Source organism: Gymnodraco acuticeps, unplaced genomic scaffold (genome assembly GCF_902827175.1).
Source record: "Gymnodraco acuticeps unplaced genomic scaffold, fGymAcu1.1, whole genome shotgun sequence".
Classification (NCBI taxonomy): Eukaryota; Metazoa; Chordata; class Actinopteri; order Perciformes; family Bathydraconidae; genus Gymnodraco; species Gymnodraco acuticeps.
The window spans coordinates 512,982-535,950 of record NW_022989982.1 but is presented as its reverse complement, the minus strand read 5'-3'; the positions used below and the strand labels follow the sequence as shown (position 1 = coordinate 535,950).

General features: G+C 41.8%; 1 protein-coding gene across 2 annotated transcripts in view; it reads left to right on the top strand.

Annotated features, from left to right (window-relative positions):
- The first annotated feature begins 741 nt into the window (after nucleotides 1-741).
- Nucleotides 742-22,969, top strand: part of ctnnd2a (catenin (cadherin-associated protein), delta 2a) — a 232,945-nt gene continuing 210,717 nt past the window's right edge. For both annotated transcript variants that reach the window (XM_034212013.1, XM_034212012.1), the window contains exon 1: nucleotides 742-1,108. The gene's annotated coding sequence lies outside the window, so the exon portion shown is untranslated. The remainder of the gene's footprint in view (nucleotides 1,109-22,969) is intronic.

Below are 22,969 nucleotides of genomic sequence, written 5' to 3'. Positions count from 1 at the left end.
AATATGATATAGCAACGTATCTGAAATACTCAGCCATTCTTGACCTTGGGAAACCAGGTTTGTGTGTGTGCTCGTGTGTGTTTGCAAACTGAAGGGGATAGGGGTGGAAAGATGATGGAGGGCAGGTCAGGTGATATTATCATCATCAGAACCCAACAGGGATCTGGTTGCCATGGAGTGTGAATATGTGCAGAGGGGGGAAGGGGCGGTGTATGACAACATGGGTGGGGTAAGTGGCGGTGGTGTTGAGGGGAAACATCTGTACACATATGTGGACTAATCTCCCACATAGGAATTGAATCACATCCTTATAAGGTAATTATATGATGAAACCAGAATTTGGCAAAGGGTTAAAGATGTATTGAGGGTATAGGACGAAGGGTCAAGGTCAAAGTAGGCCTAAATTATTGCTTGTGTGTGTTCTAATTGTTGCCAAGGATGACCTTCGAAATTAATGACATGCACACAGCACTTGCTCTGATGTAAAATGTGGAGAAATGTCAGTCAGAACAATTAATAAAAGAAAGGTTTTCCCGTGGAGGTACACTGACACACACCCTGTCAAAAATAAATCACAGTTTAAATATGCTCATTAACACACATTAAATGCATGAGACAACTCCCAACCTCACCTCCACGTGCCACCTGAAGATGGCGCTCCGTATCCTTATATGATGGCAATGTTTCGCGCGCGCATGTGCGTGAGCGAGTGCGGGAGCGAGTCAGGGAGCTGCTGTCTGCCTCCTCTCCGGCGGTGTTTCCTCCCCGTCGCTGCAGTGCTTTGCTGCTCTCCTCTCTCTCCGTCTCTTCCTCTCTTTCGTTCTTTCTCGCGTTTCGCACCCAGCGCTTCGCCTCTTCCTCCTTTGTCTCCTCCACATCCCTTTCCTCTTCCCTGCGGATGCCTCAGCCTCGCACCCCCGGCCCAGGATCCCGGCAAATGGTCGCTCCATCCCCGGCAACTCTGGAAGCAGGACGCAGCGAAAAGGCGCACCAATCCGTTGTGATCTGATCTGAGCACATTGCGTATTGACTGGAAGGAGAGGCGGACCAGGGGCACGAGGGAAACGAGGGGAAGCCGGACGCTGACAGTGCACAGTATCTCATTTCGGTAGGTCATCCCGTTATGTTCCCTGCTGTAGACTTAATGTGATCGGGCAGACAGCAAGGAGGTGACAGGTCTGTGTGTTTAGTCTGTTTTCATTCCCCAAAGTGGGACGTAGTTTGGCGATGCGCAGGAAATGACTTCTTGATCATGCATGGTGGGTGATTTTGGGAAAGTGCTGGTGCCCTGCTTTTGATAACACGCTCCTCTCAGACACAAGCATCCGGCTGTGCTCGGATCACCCAACACTCTACAGATATTTAGCTCCAGCTGACCCACATTCCCCATTGGTTGTGCGTAAAAGTGATTTTAAGGTGTAAAAAGCACCGTGTAAACAAAAAAGGTTGCTCTCCATAGCCGGATGATTTGTTTCGGGGAAGTCCATTGACAACCAGAAGTTAACTTGTTGTTTCCTTAAAATTATCTGCACAAGACATTATGGCCTAGTATGGATTGGAATATGATTTATTACTGGGGCCATACAGGTGCCTTGGGTATTATAGGGTAGATTATTGCTTATAAATCTCTGTCCACTGATGCTTGTTACGTTTTTTTTTATGGAATTGCCTTTTGTCTGAGGTGTGGGAGCAGGAAAGGTGATACAAGGATAAGAGTATGGGTAAGACTACGGCTGTACGGCTTTCATCAGTAGACATTTGCAGGAGGGGGGATTGTGCACTGGCAGTTTGTCAAGGGCGTACAATATATCCAGCAGATGATGTGAGCATGAAGAGGAGGAGGAGGAGGAGGAGGGCTGGGGTTTCTGCTGTTAGGCATGCTGTGGGTTCATGTTCATCCTAGTGCATGTCAGCACTTGGACAGGTGCATGCTGGACAGAGGAAGCACAGAGAGGGAAAGAGTGCGCTCAGGTATATCACATTAACTCCTTTGTCTTTTGTCAGTGTTTGAAAGTATATCACTTTGGGTTTAGCACTTCAGGTTAGGCAGCTTCCTTTGTGGCTAGGTAAGCTTCCATGTTCAATACAATCCCTCTAATTCCCCTTAAACTGACCTCTGCTGCAGGAATATGGGAATATAGATGTTCTCTCTATTTTTCCACCTGCATGTTATCCACTTCTCCTGTTCTTTGAGGGATGACAGTATAACACTCACCTTGCCACACATCTTCAAAAACTTGGATGGATTTAAAACAAGAATCACTGTGGGAACTGTCTCAAGCAATCCCTGTTTCCCTCACACACACTCTCACCCCCTCTAAATGTCCTAAAGATTAGCTTCTTTTATGTCCAGTGAATGTCTCCAGTGGGCATGAAAAGCCTCGTCCTTCATCGCGGACACAGATTAAGCTAATTCACACAGCAGCGCAGGCCTAATGCCTAATCACTATGCTGCGCCGGCAGAACAGAGCAGCCTTTATACCGAGGTAGCAGAGAGGGAGAGAGAGAGCAAAAGGGGGAAAGCTAGCCGTCGGTGGCTATTGATCGGACAGAGGGGCTACTGGCAGGCGTCCACAGGATGGACTGCTGACGACAGTCCAAAGAGCTGCTGAGATGAGCTGCTGAGGATAGGGAGGGAAGACTTTGAATTATAGTTATCCACCCTGAAGCACAGCAGGGTCACAAATGAAAATACTGTAACTGTTTAGTTTTTATTTGACAAGTGGGGTGGGGTTTGGTGCATTGATGTTGTGAATTTATCATATCTGATACAGCAAAGATGCATTTGTATTTCCCCCCATGCTGTAGGCCACTTCTCAACATGTGAAATGAGCAAAGATAGAGATCAAGAGAGGTTGGAACTCCTCTTTCAAATGGCTGCTTTGATGTTTGGCCAATTGTGTGCTGAAAGGTTTTGCCTCAAAATCATCTCTCCGGGCTGCAAAGTAGCTCCGTTTAGTGTGTTATGCTTTAGAAAACGGTGCCGTAACTGTGGTATATCGACATGAAGACTAGTCAAATTTGTCAGCCCACAAATTTGATCTTCTGATGTCATTTTTATATCTTATACTTAATAACAGGATGTCAATCTTTCACTGGGATGGCACTGTTTCCCTCTCACTTGTTCACAGGAATTTTCACAATTCATTTGATATGTAAGACAGCATCAGCAGCAGGACCTGGAGCACCTGTCAATGAGCAAGTCACTGAATTTCAACCAGGTCCAGGGGGTCTTACACTGAAACCTGACCTTTGACCTCACCTCAAAGTAGACAAGTTCAAAAAGTTCTTCCCCCGAGTGTCACTCTGTACTTTTATTATTTGAACACGGGCACATCCTTTCCCACATCGCTGTTTGGAGGACAATTTGACTCAGAGATTTTAAACATGTGGGAGCCCAGTCTGTCTCTCCAGTATTGTTTCATTTGTTTCAAAGACCCTAAATATTAGATTAGCTGACTGTTTAAAATGCACAAATGAGTTTCCTCCAGAGGAGCCCATATGGCACCTCTTTGAGGTGTGACACAAGCCCAGAGGCAACATCTGATGCTGCTGGTTTGTCAACATGAGATGGGGAAAAAGCTATTGTTGTATCGACTGCATCTTTTATAATCACTCAGAAAGGAAATTCACAACCTTATTTGTCTTTGAACACACCAAACATAGCTTCCTTTTCTTATATACTTGTGTATGTTCATGTCCTTTCTATCTAATATTACTACTTGATTAAAGAAAAGAAAGCAAAATAAGTCAAGAGACAACAGTAGAACTGTCAAGAAGAGCTTTGATGTAACACTTTGATGCCATCAAGCTCTGGTATGTGCTACATGTTGTTCGTGCTTTCTTCCATATGTTCACTAAAATGAAATGTGAATGGGCCTCAGGCAGACGGCTGACATTTGATCCATACTTGCCGATTGCATTGATCGCATATTCATGGACACAGGGCGGGCGCTAATTGACAGCCTCGGCGTGCTCATCTATTAGCTGACTTGATGCTTGCGTTGGTGACGGGTTTCTCATGAGCTTGTTTAATGACATAAAGAACGCTGATGTGCCATGGCTAATGGACACTTTTACGATATCCTCATTACTGTGGAATTGTTACAAGATTACATACATGTTATCCACCATTAAACCCGAGATATCACTCTTCTTTCCTTCAAGGGTGCTGTGCAATGTGGATGTTCAGGTAACAGTGGAGATGTTACAATTCATTTCATTTCATTTCAAACCTTTATTTATAGAGATAAATCCCATTGAGATCATTGATCTCTTTTTCAAGGGAGACCTGCTCAAGTAGTTCCACATGAAACATAAAAACATAAATAGAACAACAAAAGGACATCATACAGCATCATTTACATAATTATCCACATAAACAGGCACCAATAGCTTCCGATTGAGTAGCATCCAACCGAGCTTTAAAAACATTTAGTGGCACCAGATTGTTCAGTTTCCATTTAATTTGCAGACTATTCCAAGACAGAGGAGCTGCGCATCTAAAAGCTGTCTTCCCTAAGACAGTCCTAGCAGTTGGCACATTTAATAAAACCACAGCATGCGATCTCAGGCAGTAGCCACTTACAATTTTCCGTGAGATCAGGGAGCAGATATAGGATGGAAGTTTCCCTAACATGGCTTTGTATATAAAAATGTACCAGTGACTGAGCCTCCGTAGAGTTAGTGAAAGCAAAACAGCCCTTGCATACAGGGTACAGTGATGGGTTACAAATGATGTCACAAATCTCAGTGCGCTGTGATACGCAGCATCTAACTTGACCAGGCAATTGGCAGGTGCATTCATATACATCAGATCACCATAGTCCAGCACAGGTAAAAAGGTCACAGAGCCTTTTCCTGGCCTCAAGCGAGAAACAGGACTTGTTCCTGTAGAAGAAACCTAGCCTAACCCTCAGCTTTTTAATTGACATGAAGTTTAAAAGTGAGACAATCATCAAGCCAGATACCAAGGTATTTGTAACAGGTAACCACTTCAAGTTTTATTCCTTGCGTAGTTACAATATCTAAAACAGGCTCTGGTGTCTTTTTAGCTTTAGAAAATAGCATTACCTTGGTTTTATCAACATTTAAAAGAAGCTTTAGTTCAGAGAGCTGAGTCTGAATAATGTTAAAAACAGCCTGTAATTTAACACCAGCCTCCTGAATGGAGGGACCTGCACAGTACATCACGGTATCATCCGCATACAAATGTAAAGTATCTTCATCCACATTTTCACCTAAACTGTTGATGTAGATGGAGAATAAAAGTGGACCTAAAACAGAACCTTGGGGAACACCATTTGCAATGTTCAACCACTCAGAATGAACACATTGGGACCTTTCAGAGAGGTAGTTCACAAACCACCCTACTGCATGGCTGGACATGCCTATACTGGCTAGCCTCTGCTTTAAAATGTGATGATTGACGGTGTCAAACGCTTTTGAATAAATAAATAGAGCTGCACAACTCTGCTTATTATCTAAAATACTCGCCACATCATTCACCACTTTCATTGTGGCAGTGATGGTGCTATGTTGCTTTCTGAAGCCTGACTGATGTTTAGACAGGATGTCATTTTTACATAAAAACACCTTTACCTGTTCACTCACTAAGCGTTCAAGAACCTTAGCCAGAACTGACAACTTAGAGATTGGCCTATAGTTATTTAATAAGGTGGCCTCCCCTCCTTTTAGCAAAGCAATTGTATTTATCATTAACATCGATTTATCATGGCTTTGTTATCACGCAGTGGGAATTGAATAGCTTCCTTTATCTGGAATGTATCCACCCATGCCGTGAGTAGGTTGATGATTCTTTAATTTCTTACCTTGTATTCCGCAGTTTGAAAGATAAACACTTGACTCGCATTATAATAATAATAATGTATTACATTTTTTATTAGAGCGCTTTTACAGGTGCTCAAAGCGCTTTACAAGTACACATTACACATATTAGACATGTAAGAGTCATTACTGCGGACATTACCCACAGGAGCAAATGTGGGTAAAGTGTCTTGCCCAAGGACACAACGGCCTGACGCAGTGGCGGCTGAGGCGGGATTCGAACTGGAGTTCACCAACGCCCCTTGATCTGATGACCAACGCTCCAACTCCACGCGCTCCACTGCGCCAAAACCGCCCCAACTCATGTTTATCACTTGAGAGTCCTTGAGCAGAATCCCTCACAGCTCAAAGCTGTCGCTGACCTTTTGACCCTTTTTGCGAGGGAGGGTGAGTAATATTAGTGTTTGGGGATCAGTTGAATAACCTTCTGTTTAAAAAAACACCATGCTTTTTTCATGCTTCCCAGCTCCATTAGTGTATCCTTGCCATCTGCTGACCTTCACATTAAAGCCACAGAAAATGGAAATAATTATTTGTAGTTTAGAGGTGAAAGGAGTGGGCAGTGTCATTACATTAATGCAGATCGGACTGGAACGTGCAACCGGCATAGTTTGCCAGTTTTAATCTGCACTTGCACTTTGCATTCAAGTGGCTGAAAATTGCAGAATTTAGGCAAATGCGAAAAAGGACAATGACTTATTTTGCCCACTTTTGGAGAGAGGTGTTAAGACTCAAGGCCCAGTCAGCTAGCTTTAAGGCTTCATGCACAACAGCAGGGTCAAGCTCAGGCAGTAGTTGGAGATTCAGCTTTCTGTAGTATCCCTGAGCATTTTCCTATCAGTAATTCATCACACTCCTTCTTACACTGCAAAAGTCAGAGAAGAAGAAAAGTTGTCCAGCTTTAACAATGCTTTGGATTTATGGCTCGATTTCCACTGATTCCACATGTAGTAAAAATGTATGGCCTCATGGTACTGCAAGGTGGTACAAAGTAAAACAATTGACTGTGTGTCGGATATGTTTGTGATCAATGAGAGCATGGTATTTGAGGACAGAGAAAGACACACATATAGACATGGAGACAGATATAGAGAGAAATATGTGTGGATGCCTCTGTGTTCTCCTCCCATCTTCTAATGAGCTCACTGCAGATGGAACTCTCTCTGTCAGCCAACTGCCCTCCTCTCCCCCCAAAATCCATTATTATTCTTCCTTCCCTTCAGTCTTTAGTGCAAGGGAAAACAAAGAAACACAAAAAACGGAAGCAGGAAGGAATTAAATGATTTGTTGTGAGAAAGCATGAAGAGAGAGGAGGTGGTTAGGATTCAGGTGAGAGAAGATGGAATTCACAGGAAAGGGCTACATTCTGAAAATATGTGGGGGGTTAAAAGGAAAGAGGTGGGAAAATGGAGAGCTCCTTGGGGAGTAAGAGAGGTTTCTGTGCAGCGAGAAGAGGAAGAAGCAGTCGGCAGAGTGAGAGACCAGGAATCGTCAAACGCAGGAAGTGACAGAAAGGTGTGAAGGAGAGAAAACCCAATGTGACAAAGAGTTGCACCATGCTATATTAACTGAAAACGCTGCATTTTAACCTAATGGTATGTATTTAGTGCAGGGCCTGCAGTGAGAGCAGTGCGTCGGCGGTTGCCTAGCCATGACATCACCTCTGCGCCTGCCACACTGTACTTGCTAAGCTGAAATAATAATTGGATCAGCTAGCCAGGTCTGCCTGAGTTAATTGGGCATCAAAGAGGAGCCATAGCTGGAACACAGATCATCATGATTTCCCTGAGTGAAAATGCAGCCCAGTGTTGGATTGTGCATGTGTGTGTGTTATTGTGATCTTTATTGCATCCTTGGCAAAGCCGTCATAGCTCAACGAAAGAATTTAAAATCAAAAATCATATTTAATTGTGACCTTAGTAATTCTAATCAAAATGTAGATTGAGTGCATCGTTAAACTCCCAGTAGTAAGACAGTGCCCAATAGGGTCTGGTCTAATAAAGATGGACAAAATCGTGGGGGTTTTGCAACAAGTGCATCAGGTGTGAGGAGAAATTGTTAAAGCTGAAGTGGGATTTGCAAGGAGCAGATAAAAAAAAAGAAGCTTTGACATAATGACACGTTACATGGCAGGAAGCGGAGAGGTGTATTGTTGTTGCTGCGTCTCTTTGCACGACAACATAGTATTATCTTTCTGGCTGGTCAAGTGGGAAATAACATGTTTGATGAACACCTGTGCCCGAATGTGTATGCAAGTGTGTGTGTGTGTGTAATTTCTTGTCTTTCCTTGTACGCACACATCATTGCTTTTCTATCTACACACACACAGTGTCATTGATGTCAAGCACAGGAAATAAGGTCCCCATAATATCATCTAATTGGAAAGCTACAGTAGAGAGCTTTTCACACCTGCTGCCTTTGTATTTGTATTCCCAAACTATAGGCAAGGCAAATATTAGGTGTTGCATTTGACACTTGAGTTTTCTTCCGAGCTTCATTTCAGAAATAAAAGTATGGTCTAAGTAAGGCCTTATCTTCAATTATGTATTAGAAAGTTACCGTAATGCATTTACATTTTGAGACACAGCTGAACGCGTCACTGTTTCATGAGTTTTCCCTCATAAAAAATGTCCTCACTTTACTTCTCAGATTGGTGTCATGATGGTCTGTTGAGCCTGGTTCAGTAGTTGTCCTTATTTGGCATTAGCGAAGGTAATGGGTCAGCCGGACAGTGCATTTTGTTTTAACACATACAGTTATTTATTCTAATAACTGGTTGCTATTACAACCTAACTCTAACCCAAAACTCACATTCTATATATACTTACTTTTCTCATTCGAAAGATCTTGGGTACTGGGTGACACACACACACACACACACACACACACACACACACACACACACACACACACACACACACACACACACACACACACACACACACACACACACACACACACACACACACACACACACACCACACACACACTTTCACATTGTTACGCACTTATTCAGGCATTGCCAAACAAACATTTGCAAATGTGCAATTATAGCTAACACACACACACACACACACACACACACACACACACACACACACACACACACACACACACACACACACACACACACACACACACACACACACACACACACACACACAGATAGGTGTTTCATCTTAAAAGCTTGAGGCCAGCCAAGTGGTATAAATGCCCATCAGCAGCAGACACACTGATCCCTATCAGCTGTGTACTGCTGTGGCTACTTCCACCTGTCAATCAAATGCTCTCTCACATCTTTAGAGAGGGATTTGATGGAAATGATGGGAGAGACAGGAAGAGATAAGGATCACACCAAAATGGCCTTTTAATGGATTTGCCACCTTATTTTATTGCCCTGCTGTGTGGGTTTTATATGTGTGTGGATATGTGTCCACCTCGATCAATTGAAGGAGAGAATAGTGACAGCGAGAGAGGGACAGCATAGATCAGAAGCGAGAGGAAGACAAGACAAAGGGTTAGAGGAGCTGTAAATGTATATAACATGCTGAACGCACAGCAACCACCTGTAGGACTCAGCTCGATTTGTACGTGAGGACTTAGCTGCGTTTTTCAGCAAGTCTGAGCGGAGAACGGCAGCTGAAATAATGTTTTGACCACAGGGCTTTTTATTAGGTTGTTTATTGATGTGTGTTGACACTGGAGAGCTACATCCTCAGCCGAGCCTCGGCTCCTGCTGTCCACATTATTCGATTTCATTTCACAGTCCCTGAGTTAACAAAGGCAGGTTTTTCTGCTAGCTACACATTGTGCTTGTTCCGAGTAACGCTCGTGTCAGGGTAAGCTGTGTGCGCTCCGTCCTGATATTCAGCATTTCTATTTATGCCCAGTTCTTCCTGAGGCATCCTTTGTTATACAGCATGCCGGGCAGCAAAATACATTCTTTAACATAAAAGGTTACTACTATCGGGAGTATTCAGATTAAAATATATTGGACGTCCTGTGGACTGTTGTGCTCCAGAGAGCTTCAGGGACATGAAGTTATTCAGAGAAAAATAATGATGAAAATGTAGATGCATGTTTTGTCGTGAAGCTGATGGTGGACCATGAATTAAACATCACAGAGAAGAGGAATGCGTCATGTAAAGATATGTACATAAGGAACTTGGTAATGAAATTCAACAAGCAGGATAGTAGGGTAATAAAGCATTTCTGTGCTAAGATGTTATCTCAGATTTGTAATTTGTGCTCTCAAATGACATCCCTTTACTTTTTTATCTCTGTCGGCTTACTCAGTTTACACTTTTCCCTCTATTTAAACTGTTTAATTTTGTTCTCAAATATCTTACTATGCCCTTTCCTCTTCAGCCTTGTAAACAAATGTGTAATATTCCCTCTCTAAGGGAGGCCACATATAACACAATGTGGTTTTATTATCCAAATGTATCCATGTGTCTCAGTTCAAGTTAATATGGTTTACATTTAGATTGTCACGGGGGCAATGACAATTTAACTGTATTAATTGAGGCTATGAATTAAATTAAGTAATTTTAGGGTATGAGTATTAAGGGACAACAATAACTAAGTATCTGTAGTTTGCAGTGGGATTTCTTTAATTGTTCTTTAGCAAATAGAAAGACTTATTCCAAAAAAACCTTTAGAGCTCTTCTGAAGCTGGAGATGTGATACGTTGATCGGTGAACCCTTGTTTCCCCCAGGAGTGTTTAATAAGGAAGTACAGAATTCTGACTTCTTTGTCAGCTAAGTGAATACTCATATGGCATCAAATTGCCTCATAAATAGCATTTGACGTTACGCCTCCATTGCCTGATATCTCTCTCATGGGTATGATCCCAAATGTGGCCAGGATGTAGAATAGCAAGTGCACATTCATTTTACTCATCTGTCTTCTGTGGCTCGCATCTGCTATGTATAATTCATCAAGCAACTCTCTGTTGATATCCGCATATAAATTAACTCAGATATTGTGCAGCTCATGAATTTCCACAGCGAATGTACACAGCGGCACCACAGTAGTACATCAGCTCGGCTGTCTCTTGCCTCAAGTGACATTTTTTTTGTGGTTTGTAATGTTTTTCAAGCGTGACAAAAAAAAACGTGTCCCACAGGCTTTTCATGAAGTGTTGTCGAAAGACGAGACACCCCTTATTGTTTTGTGTACCAATTATTGCTGAAATCTGCTGGAGATATGGGTGTTAAGAGACATCTAAGAAAAGAGAGACTGACTTGGCATGCTTTTGTCATTGCTGTTTGATGGTACAGATCTTATGGCTGACCAAGTGAAGACCAAAGAAGCGGAGGAGGTTTGATCTTTAAACCAACAACTGCTTTCACATTTACCAAGGAAAATACCAGGTCACGCGTGGGTTACGGACGACGCTCCATTAAAAAAAAGAAAAAAAGAAGATGAACAAAGTGGTGGTGACCTGGCATTTTCAAATGGCATCTGTTTTTTAACTTGTTCTGTCATTTATTGTATAACCACAGTTGGCTTATACAGTATGTGTCTTATCTGCATGTGTTTCTATGCTCATTCTAGGTTTTATTTGCCGAAGGTTTTAAACAAACCAAACAAATGCTGCTCTCGTTCTTTACAAAATGCTACGGTCATTTGCAGAGACAAGATACCCCTCGCTGTTGTTTGGGCCAATTAGGCTCAAAATCTGCCGGATTTGGGCGTCTGCCAGAGATTTGGAGTCAAAGTCTTTATTTGTCAGAGAGAGAGGTCTTTGAAAGAGTTTGAAAAAAAGGACTTGCAGATTCCCAGAAATGCACAGAAATTGCACAAAGACACACAAGCACCATTTCTGTCACTCTCATCTCTCTTTTCTCCGCCCGCCTTCTCTCAGAGGGCTGCCGATAGAGAAGGCGACACATATTCTAAAAACAAGAGACAAACAATTGATTATATACACGATAGTTGAAACAAAAATCCACTTTGTAGCCAGGGAATTCTACACACAAATAGGCTGCAGGAAAATAATGAGCCATTGCCAGAAAACCCCCTGCTGCATGGCTACCAGTTTGTTCATGTGATATTAATTCAACTAATTTGACCTGCACGGCAGACATGGAATGATAGAAGAGTCAGTGCGCTCTGCAAAGAAACCTTTTGCTCACAGAGGTTTTTATACAAAAATTGACTTCATCGATCTTGCCAATGGATGAAAAATGATATTGATTTTGCAGGCACAGCAAGCAAAGATGGGGATTCCATTTATTGTAGGCAGGTTACCTTATCCACACACTTATTTTTGGTCAATATTAGAGTTTCTTTATTTAAAAGGTCACATTCAAATGACCTAGTTGTGATATTTCGTGTTTGGAATTGACTTTTTATGAATCCCATTGTGTGCTGGGTTAGAAATAAGTCTTAAGTTTTTCAATAACATTTAACTCTACTGCTGCTTATAAAGGTCAGAGGCCAAATTTAGCTACAGCACAGTGTCCCATGAGCTGCATGCATTCAGTGCCTCGATCTAACACACTTCAGGGTGCAAAAACTATTTTGGGAGCTTGAACATATTTCTTTCAGTTGAAAATGTCTCCCAATTCGCCTGGACTCCTTTGTCTTTACGTTGTCTCACATAGTCTACTCAGAAGTTATTTATAAAATAACCTCTGCCTTGTTTTTAAACTAAGAAAGTAAGGCTATACTAAAAATAAAAAGGATTCAAACTACCTCTTAGCTGATGCGTGACAAGTTTGTTGGTCTGTTGCTTAATCTGGGATCACAAGGTCTAATGAAACCAAAGGCACAGTGAGGTGTCTTACTTTGATCTTTTTCGATGTTCCTCGCCCGCCATTAGGGCAAGCTTTAAACTGTTATGACGGTAAGGGGGGGAGAGGGGGGTGGGGGGGGTGAGTTTTAGATCCCGTCAAGTGTTTCAAGTCGTTGCATCATTTCCACGTCTTCCACCGGGAGAGTATTGAAACAAACCCTGTTTTAGAAAAAGTCAATTCCTTTATCCCCCCATGTAGTGAGAGTTTTGATGGGTCTGTGAAGTTAATTTTGTGGACAAGACACACACTCACACATCGTACGCAACTACACACATGAATGTACAATAGAAACACATAAACGCGCACTTTCCTGTTCTGTATACAGCGTGGGATGTTCTGTAGTCATGCTGTGCAGAAAATTGAATTTCCATTGGTGGTTAGTCAGGCAGTGCTACTTGTTCTCCCTTTATGGAACATTATTTAAGGCAGCAGGAGGCTAGAGACAGCACAGAGGTCTCCACAAACCTCCCCAGCCGGCGTCAACCTCACGCCCAGCTGTGGACACTCTTTGTTGGCCGAGTGATTGGGTCTCAGTGGAGAAAGGTCCATGCTGTATCAGGCTCACATAAACAGTATGTGTACACGTGATGCACGCAAATACCATTTATTTTTTCCTTGAGAAAGCATACAACAACTAAAACCACAATATTAGAGTTTTTACATGTAAATAAACCCCATACAGTAAATGACACGGGTGTCATTTTTAGTGTGGCATTATATTTATATGTTTATGTTTATTTATTAATAATAATAATAATAATAATACATTTTATTTGTAGGCGCCTTTCATGACACCCAAGGACACCGTACAATTTGTTAAAAAAAAGAAAACGCTGATATGCAACAGAACATGATAAAAACACAAACAGGAAATCATGGAGGAGACAGTCAAGTGGACACAAATGAAATGGGGAGCACTACAGTGAGTAAGCAGATTTGAACAGGTGGGTTTTTAATTGGGATTTGAATATGGTGATTGTGTCTGACTGTCGGATGTGCGGGGGGAGGGAGTTCCAGAGTCTGGGAGCAGCGCAGCTAAAAGCCCGAGCACCCATGGTGACGAGGCCTGGGGTGGGGACGGTTAGCAGAGGAGGAGCGGAGGGAGCGAGAGGCGGTGTACTCCTGAAGAAGGTCAGCCAAATGGGGGGGGGGGGGCAGGTTATTTAGGATCCCCATTAGCTTTTGCTCTTGACAAATGCTACTCTTCCTGGGGTCCGACACTTAAAACAATACAACAATAATACAACACTATTCAAGACAGAAGTCCTGACATCATTAACAACATTAACAACATCACCAACATCATCAACAATCTCATCCACTTTCAATATCAATCTCAGCCAAGGATGAGTGCACAAGACACCCACCCACCAGTACAAAGCATGAGATAGAATTCAATTAGGGTTCACAGTTCACAAGGGTACATGGTCATTAGTAGATGGCCCTTCAATCTCTTCTTGAAAGAGGCTCTGGACTCTATTTCAGCAAGGTGGTTTGGCAATGAGTTCCATTCCTTTATAGCTCTATAAGTCACAGAAGATTTGTCCTGGGTTTAGGTGCCAGTAGATGGCCTGATGTAGCTTGTATAGTCTTATGGTCATGCTCGTATCTTGTGTAAACTATTTGATCATAAAAATACGGTGGTTTTTTGCTAAATTGGACATTTCTGAGAAAAGTGATAACACGAGATTGCAGACGTTTCTCAACCGGAAGCCATGATAGGTTTCTATGCATAACTCCAATATGAGTGTGCTTCGAACAGTGGAGAGCTAGTCTGGCAGCCTTGTTTTGAGCTATTTGTAATTTCTGTATATGTGTTTTTGCTGCTGATGACCATATGACCGGACAGTACTCAAGATGTGACAAAACCAGAGACTGGATGACTTGTTTCCCATTGTGTGCTGGGTCAGGAATATGTTTAATTTGTTCACACTAATGTACCCTTTAAGAAGGTCAAAGGCCAGATTGAGCTACAGAACAGTGTCCCACGAGCTGTGCATTGATCGAACACACGTCAGAGGGGCAGAAGCTAAATATTCTGGGAGCATGAACATCTGTCGTTCAGTTGAAAGTGTCTCCCGATTCACCTGGACCCCTTGGTCTTCACTTTGACTCACATAGTCTATTAATTACATTATGTCTGTCTAGTTTTGTGACACAACACAGCGGGGTCAGCAGCAAGGGGCCATCCAGAAACCCTTGTTACTATTAGCATTGTTTGGTTGCTATGACAGCATAGAGATCACAGTAGAGGATTAGACTTTGGGAGGTGTAGCTGCATCAAAGTACAGCAAGAAGAAGAAGTGATTCTGTTTGATGAATAATACACTAATATGACTGTAGATACTGTATGCAGTTCCTCAGTAGGAGGAAGTGTCTGTAGTTTAGAATTGGCAGAGCGTGCTGTCATTCTGGCAATACTTTTTTATCTCATTTATTCAATGTGTACTGTGTCTTATTTCCATGGCTTGACTGCGATTTATTTTTCATATTCATTCATATTTATTTTCCACATTTAATAATTAATGTGACAAAGGCATGTATATGAATACCGAGATAAGGGGGATCTCATTACCTGTGGCCTAGAGAAGAGGAAAGCGATCTATCATTTAAGAGGGATCATTATGACCTGTTGGAGGGGAAATATGAATTTGAAATGAGTTTCTATACTAGCAGCCTGTCATACAATCCGGCTGGGGAATGTCATATAAAGTACATTCATACTTATTGTATATATTGCTTTTTGTGTTATATTTCTTTGTTGCCAGCTGTGGAAAGGATATGAAAAAAGATTGCTTATTGATGTAAATGCAGCGAGTACATTGATTCAGAGGTGTCTAAATCCACTCAATGTTAAATACACATAATGAACAAGCTCCAGCCAATCACAATCGATTACAAACCAAGGTTGATTCTTAGATGTTTATCACTGCAGAAGTGCATCATGTTGTTCATTTTTTGCTATTGATTATTCTCCGAGTTGCCTTCACGGCTGTGAGATGTTTTTCTGTATTTTATCGCAGTCATTTAGTCAGTGGATATTTGTGTGGGTGTGATGCAATATGTTTGTGCATGCAAATGCTGCGGATAAATTAGTTTGTTTTTCTGAAGACTTACAGAGTATCTCCCACAAGTCTTCTTAATCTTATTCTTCTGCCCCTGCTTCTTCTCCCTTTATTTCCGCCTCCGTGCAAAGGTGTTTTCCAAATCCAGGCAAAAAGGACACATGGCTGATAGGCAATCTGATCTTCTCATTTGGATTTGTCCCATCAACCAAACAGCTTTCTGATGGGTCTTGCATTGTTAATCATTACTCGTAATTGTTATTATTTTTTAGTTCTACTTCCTAGCGTTTCAACAGGTTTATCTTTTTGGCAACACATTCATTTCCCCTTACTTCCAAGCCTGATTTGTTGTTTGTTTCCTTGGCAACCATTGTTCACATAATGCGACTGCAGTATATCAAGGCCATCACATGGGGGCGGCATGTTTTGTCGGCTTTTGTGTTAAACTCTTGATGCTTCTAACAAGCACTTGAATAGACTCGGTGTATTGAACCAACACTTAAATTATATTGAAGGCTTGATTCTGTTATTCAGGCACAGCTATATAAAAGCTTCTAAGTGAGGGACATTGGGGACCAACATTACTCTTTTCTCTCTCTTCTGAATCCAGCAATGTATCTTTCTGTCTGTCTTTGTCTAGCTATTACCCACACACGCTCACACACACACCCACACACACTGGTAGAGGGCAAAGTCAAGCCACGAGGTTAACAGCTCACTGAGGTCCCATATGTCTCCTGCAGCAATAGCACACAATAAGAGCCTGATCACACATCAGAGGAGCGGAGAGAAGGAGAGAGAAATAATACCCTGAATGCTTTTTAATGACAATTGAACAGCAGGGGTTTGAGACTGCATCTCTGAATGTTACAATACTAATGTTATCTTATTTCCTGCACAATGTTTTGTATTTATAATTAATTGAATGTTCCGTCCTGTCTCCGATGCGTGTCTTTGTTTAGAAAGCATGAATCAGGATTACAGGAGAAGAACATCTTAAACTTGCATTTCAGATTTGGCACAATGTTCTTTGTCTGGCTTACACTTTTTAGGCATGCATTGTGCACAGAATAACCAGCTGCCCCGAGGCCTTTTGGCTTGCAAAAGGGACACATTGCCTTATTGTTTTCCCTGTGATTCAGTTATTACACAGAGATTAACACAGTGGAACTCTTCTGTGACACCCAAGGGCTTTGGACCCGGAGAGAGCGAGCACAAAATGCCTTGACTCCCTCTCTTCCTCTCCCTTTCCCTGACAGACACACACACTTTCACATTGTTACGCACTTATTCAGGCATTGCCAAACAAACATTTGCAAATGTGCAATTATAGCTAACACACACACACACACACACACACACACACACACACACACACACACACACACACACACACACACACACACACACACACACACACACACACACACACACACACACACATGCATTTGTCTGTAGGAATGTGTTCAGGGGCTGATAAGGAGGAGAATAGGACAACAACATTAAAACAGAAATGCCGGCACATGTACAGACGTTCCCATGTCAGACATATAGAATGGTTATTATAATACTGGTAATAGTGTGACAGATGCTAGATGGCGAGTGCAGCAGCAAACACAACAGATATATGCGACAAAAGGGAACCCAGATACCCATTAATTTACAACACAGTTAAAGACATTCAGTAATGGCAGACGATGAAGAGAAGACGCAACAACAGACATGAAGAAAGAGAGGAAAGGAAAGGGTGTGATAAAGATCAGCAAATGGGGGATGGAGGCAGGAGTGACAGCGAGGAAGAGTGAGAGTAGAGTGAGAGGGTGACGTCATGCTGATAGCACTGAGGCGGCACAGTCCCAGTGGGATCTCCCTTCTCCTGACAGCTGTACGGCATCTCGGTGGGATCAAACACTAGCAGCAGGAAGACTTTCAGCTCTGCACAGCTGGAAGAACATGGAAATAACATCCAAGCCTTCCATGTGTGCCCTCACTTCCATCTGTGTGCTTGTGCAAATGGATGTCAACTGTTCACATGCACATGCTACCAGAATCATTTTCATACTTTTAAAATACAATCTGTTTTAAATGTATGCCTACTTAATGAGTTCAGTCTAAATTGAATACTGACTCAACTAACATTGGCATGCATTTGATGAACTTTCTTACTAATGGTGGTGTTAGAGAAAAAGTAACCTTCCATTAAAAGTTCTAAGTAATTGGATCTTTAAATGTTTAAAATCCCGAATAACACTGACATTTAACGCAAATTAACTGCAAAGTGCAAAGCCTATTATAGGACTTGTCCACAACCTTATCAGTTCTAATGCAATTGAGAATCAGGTGAAGACAAAGCCTTGTCTCCTCCATGCATTTTAAACATTCTTTCTTTTTGTATTCTGTTGAGTTGGTCCTAAGTTGCTACTTTATTATCCTTTTTGACAGATTATTAGTGTCTGAATCCATGGCAGGTAGAGGCTCTTAATATATTTAAAGCCAGTGATTAAGTCACAGTCTGATCTTTATTTACAGGTGTTTTCATATCTCTTTTATGTAAATGCAGGATATCTTTTGCAACATAATGACGGCAGCATGTGTGTGCTTGGCAGTGGCACCTCATATAAATGATGTATTAAATGTCAAGGTTGTGAGGGATAGGATTTGAGGATGTGTGATGATAAAGCCATGTTTCCATCAGGTCCCGGCCTCTCTTATCCGAGTCTCAGGGGTATACTGTACTCTTCCTGCCGTGCCACAGCACAGCCTCTCTACTGTGGCGTTTCATACAGTAGTGAGTTCTCTGGGTGAATGCAATATAACTTTACATTGTGGCTAGCTGCATTATAAATGGGAAGCATCTGCTGTGGACAGATTGAAGTCGCAATATGCACTTCTTTTGAGTTAGAGTTAAAGATGCAGTGTATCACGATATCCTTTATATCACAGGGGGCAAACATATTGAGCACCAGAACTTACACTAAAGAGTCAATCTGGTGCACTTTTCAAAGGAAATTCATCATCATTCATTCTAATGTTAATCCTATTTCTCCACAGGGGGTTGCATTGTTCCAATAGGAGTAACAGTCTCTATGCTGGACACACTATTATAGATCTCACATGCAGACAGTCCAGGCTAGGTGACGCCACTGTAACGTGTAGGGAAATAAAGGAAAACATTGGACACACTAAAGATTTTTCATGAAAAACAGACCAGTTGTTCATAGAGCAAAATGAGAAGACAGTGTTCTTTGATTTTGAGGCAACTTTAGTACAAATGTCTCATTATGGCCAAGAAAATACAAAAGATATTTGCAACGACATGTGAGCAAATCAATTAATTTCTAATAGGTTAAAGGAAACAGCATGTTTGTAGTGACACACTTTGACATACTTGCTTTTTATGAAGAGTTCATTCGCATGTTAAAAGAAATCAAGTTAGCAAATTGCTAAAAATATTTTGTTAATAAGTTAGAATTTGAAATGACAAGTAAACAAGAAACATGTGTTTACTACTGGTAGCTGCTGTTTGTTCTGGCGGTCATTAGAGTATCTTCAAGGCATCAGCGCTATGTTCAAGGGCACGCAACAGTAGGGTTAGTGGGGAGAAACAACAATCGGGTTTCACCTTCCAACCCAGATTTCCCCAGCTGGTCAACTACTCAGGCACTGCATTTATTTATACAGTAGGACCGATCTATTTTGGTTTCTAAAACAGCTAGTTATGCAACACATTTAAATACACTGTGTGTGTTTGTGTGAGTGCATATGCGAACAGATTGTATTTGAAACTCACAGAGGCTCACATGATTATCAGACTGCAGCAGGGTATCTGTGAAGTCTCTCTCCCTCTCACACACACTTTTCTTTCTCTCCTTCCTCTACTGTTTCATTCCTTGCATCTCATATTCTCTCTCTCTTTTTCTCTTTATCTATCACGCTTGTTTTGAACACTGACCTGTCAGTTTTGATCTCCCACTCTCCAAGTAGATGCCCTACTTATTTATCGGGGCTGGTGTGGAGGGGTGGGGGGTGACATCACAGTGTTGATTGGGGAGTGAAATGCAAACAAGAACAACAAAGCTATCTCAGAAGGAGGCAGACAATTAGAGCAGAGGATAAGCTTATTGAAGCCCTGTGTTTGTGTGGCTGCGTTAGCATTTTAACAGTCAGTGGAAAAAATGTACCACCCATTTTTCTTTCCTTACATCTTATTCTCCCTATTGGTCCTGTCACAGAGGAATGCTCTCTTTCATTAGATCACAGGCAGACTCAGGCCTGCTGTCTCAGAGATAACACTCAGGTAAATGTTGGCCTCTATATCCTCTGAATGCCAATCATATCTTACCTACAAGACAGCTTTTGATGTCTATCACGGTCAAGGTTATCTGCCGAACCCATACCCTCATTGCTCTCTGTCTGCGTAATGTCTTCTTCTTTCTCTTTTTGCTTCTCTCCATCTCCCATAAGTGTTTAAGAGGTGAATGGAAAAAGTGCTTTTAGAAGCAGTTCTTTACGTCTAGTCCCGCTATCCATCCACCTGTCACAGGGAACGCATGTCATCTCCAGCATTATCAGGTTATCGCTCTTCAAAGGTCATTGGCTCAGATGATAATTGTGCAGCAGACATGGGTGAGCAATGACTTTAAAGTGATGCATGTTGGCATTCTCCTTGAATTCCAAGCACTTCAGAGGGACAACATGCGTATATATACACGCAGAGGTTTAGGGTTATACGTATATTTTATTCAATAGCTCACGTCCCAAAGAGTATTGAGGACACAGAGGAAACAAAAATGACTGTGTGCAGACTCACTTTGCTTAGCTTTGTCTTTACTAAAAATAATACAAAAAGAAGTATGATCATGAATAACTTTGTTCAATATATAAAAAGGCTGTTTCATGAGTGGCAGAGAAACAGTGGGGTAGTTTTGTTTTCAGCACCATGGACAGCTCTAAAGGCCTGTTTATAGCAACAAGCTGGTGTTAAATATTGGTTATAGTCTGTTTTCTACCACAGGGTCACAAAGGGCCAACTAAATCATACTGATTATTAATGTCAATCAATTACTTTACATAGCAAAATTACCAAGGTTCGTTTTGGATCTAGTTGCCCCCAGCAGTGAAGCAAGGCTCTCCTGTCATTTACATTAATGGAGGTGTCTGAACCGATCGAGGTGGTGAAAAAGACACATTTGGCTGTGCTTTTGGGCGACGGGGTAATGATGCTTACGGCCATCATGCGGAGCCTGTGGCATACATTTTTTTTTTTAACAGAAAGAAATAAGCACACAGATATAATTAAAAGTAATTATCCCTCATTTATCTGTACCAGAAAGAGAATCATATAAGTGTAGCTACTAGACATTGAAAAAAAAGAAATGAGTAAAGTTAGAAGCTATGAAATTAGGATAAAGTAAAGCGTGCAACAGGGATATGCTGGCTAACATCCTTAATAGGACCTGCAGGCAAGGACATTATGTGGTTAAGTTGTACTGCCTGTGAGACAGGTACAAAACATTTACCTTGAGAGAATTTTGAAATATAGAGGCATTCAAAAATATATAATGTGATATGCTTCCACACCACAGGGGCTAGAGGAAGACTACATATGATTTGGTTTTCTTGCTAAATTGAATCACAGCAGATCCTGTGATGATTACATTTTTCACACCGTCTTCTCGTACAGGATTTCAAGTCAAGGACAAGGTTACTGGGACGTAAAGCGAGCGTTCACTGATCGTAAGGAAGAATGCCAGCCGTGAGTAGCCTCCCCCCAGGCAGCCGCTAGTTGTTAGCATTAACTCCCTGTCTTTCTTACGAGTCGGCCTGTACTTTCATTTCTATAAATGGATTTGGGGATATCGCACATTATTTTATGCATGCATTGGCGTGCTTCAGGCAATGCATAGGCTATTCTTACCCAATGAAATGCGTTCTTGCTCATCTGTCATTGCAAGCACTGTGGTTCCTGTACTGCCACAACGCATATATAATACATACAACCGTGGAATTGATTCACATGAACATAAACAGTAAGTTTCTATTTTCAGAACTGTAAATAAGTCAAAGGCAGAGGATACAGGATCTCATTATATGGTATTTTTGCATTGTAGAGAAGGCAATGAAATAAAAGTTATGTACATATGTGTTGTTTCGTCGCTGATTTACGACCAAATATGTGGTTTCTTTAGAGAACGACCTCTAGAATGAGATAGACAGTGAGACAGACAAAGAAAGACTCATGGCTGAGCTGCTGGATGACTGACTGCCTGATGTCAAGACAAATGATCCGGGATGATGGCATGGCTCTGAGCTAATCCAGGAGTTGTGGACACCAGCGCTGAACCATGTCAAACAGATCATTCAGTCAGCTAAGTGTGACAAATGTGTACCGGTGGAAAACATTGCAAGGTAGTCCTGTAGTGTGTTTGAACACCAAATCAACAGTCACATGAAAACACAAGAGGTGTTTCATTAAACCAAGAGCACATTTCCTATTAACCCTGTCACTGATTGTCTCAACTTTGTCACAGCTCTTGGTTCGTTTCAGGCGGCAAGGAAAGGAAGATGGTTTGTTTGCATGCTGCGTGTTTTGGCAGCATGCTGATTATAAGGAGATTATCAGTTGCACATTGTTCAGACATGTGTGATGGGAGTCAGAGGGAGGTGTGAGACGAAATAAATAGTTAAGACTCAGGTAAAGATACGCCTGATTTCTTCCGACTTTCTCTCATACTCTCTACTTTCTTGTTCCTACCCTTTTATCTTCTTTCATCTTTAATATTTTGTATATCTTATCCCCCTGATCAACTGGCCTCTTTTGCTAGCCTAGCATACCCATACAGTGTTTCCCTTCCACTTTGCATAGTCTGCATGTTTGTGACTGTGAGGGTGCGTTACTGTAACTTCCTGACGTAACTCACGTCACAGGTGACAGTGGTAGCGGTTGAACGCTGCCTTCCTGTTGACAGCTCTGCACACAGTATTATTTCAGTCGTGTTAATGAGCCACAGTATTCTGACATCCGAGCTGATGAAACCTGCTTATATGAGCAGACATTGTTTCCAGGCGCCAGGCACAATGTTGCATATAATGTTGATATAAAGTCTTATCCCCCCTCACCGGTTGTTGTTTTGTTTCAGATAAGTCACAGCTTGGCATGTTTTGACCCTCTGCTGAAAGAAAGTCAAGATTCAGGTTTGTATCATTTCCTGGACTAACAAGAGTGCCATCATTTAAGATCAAAATGTGTTAGT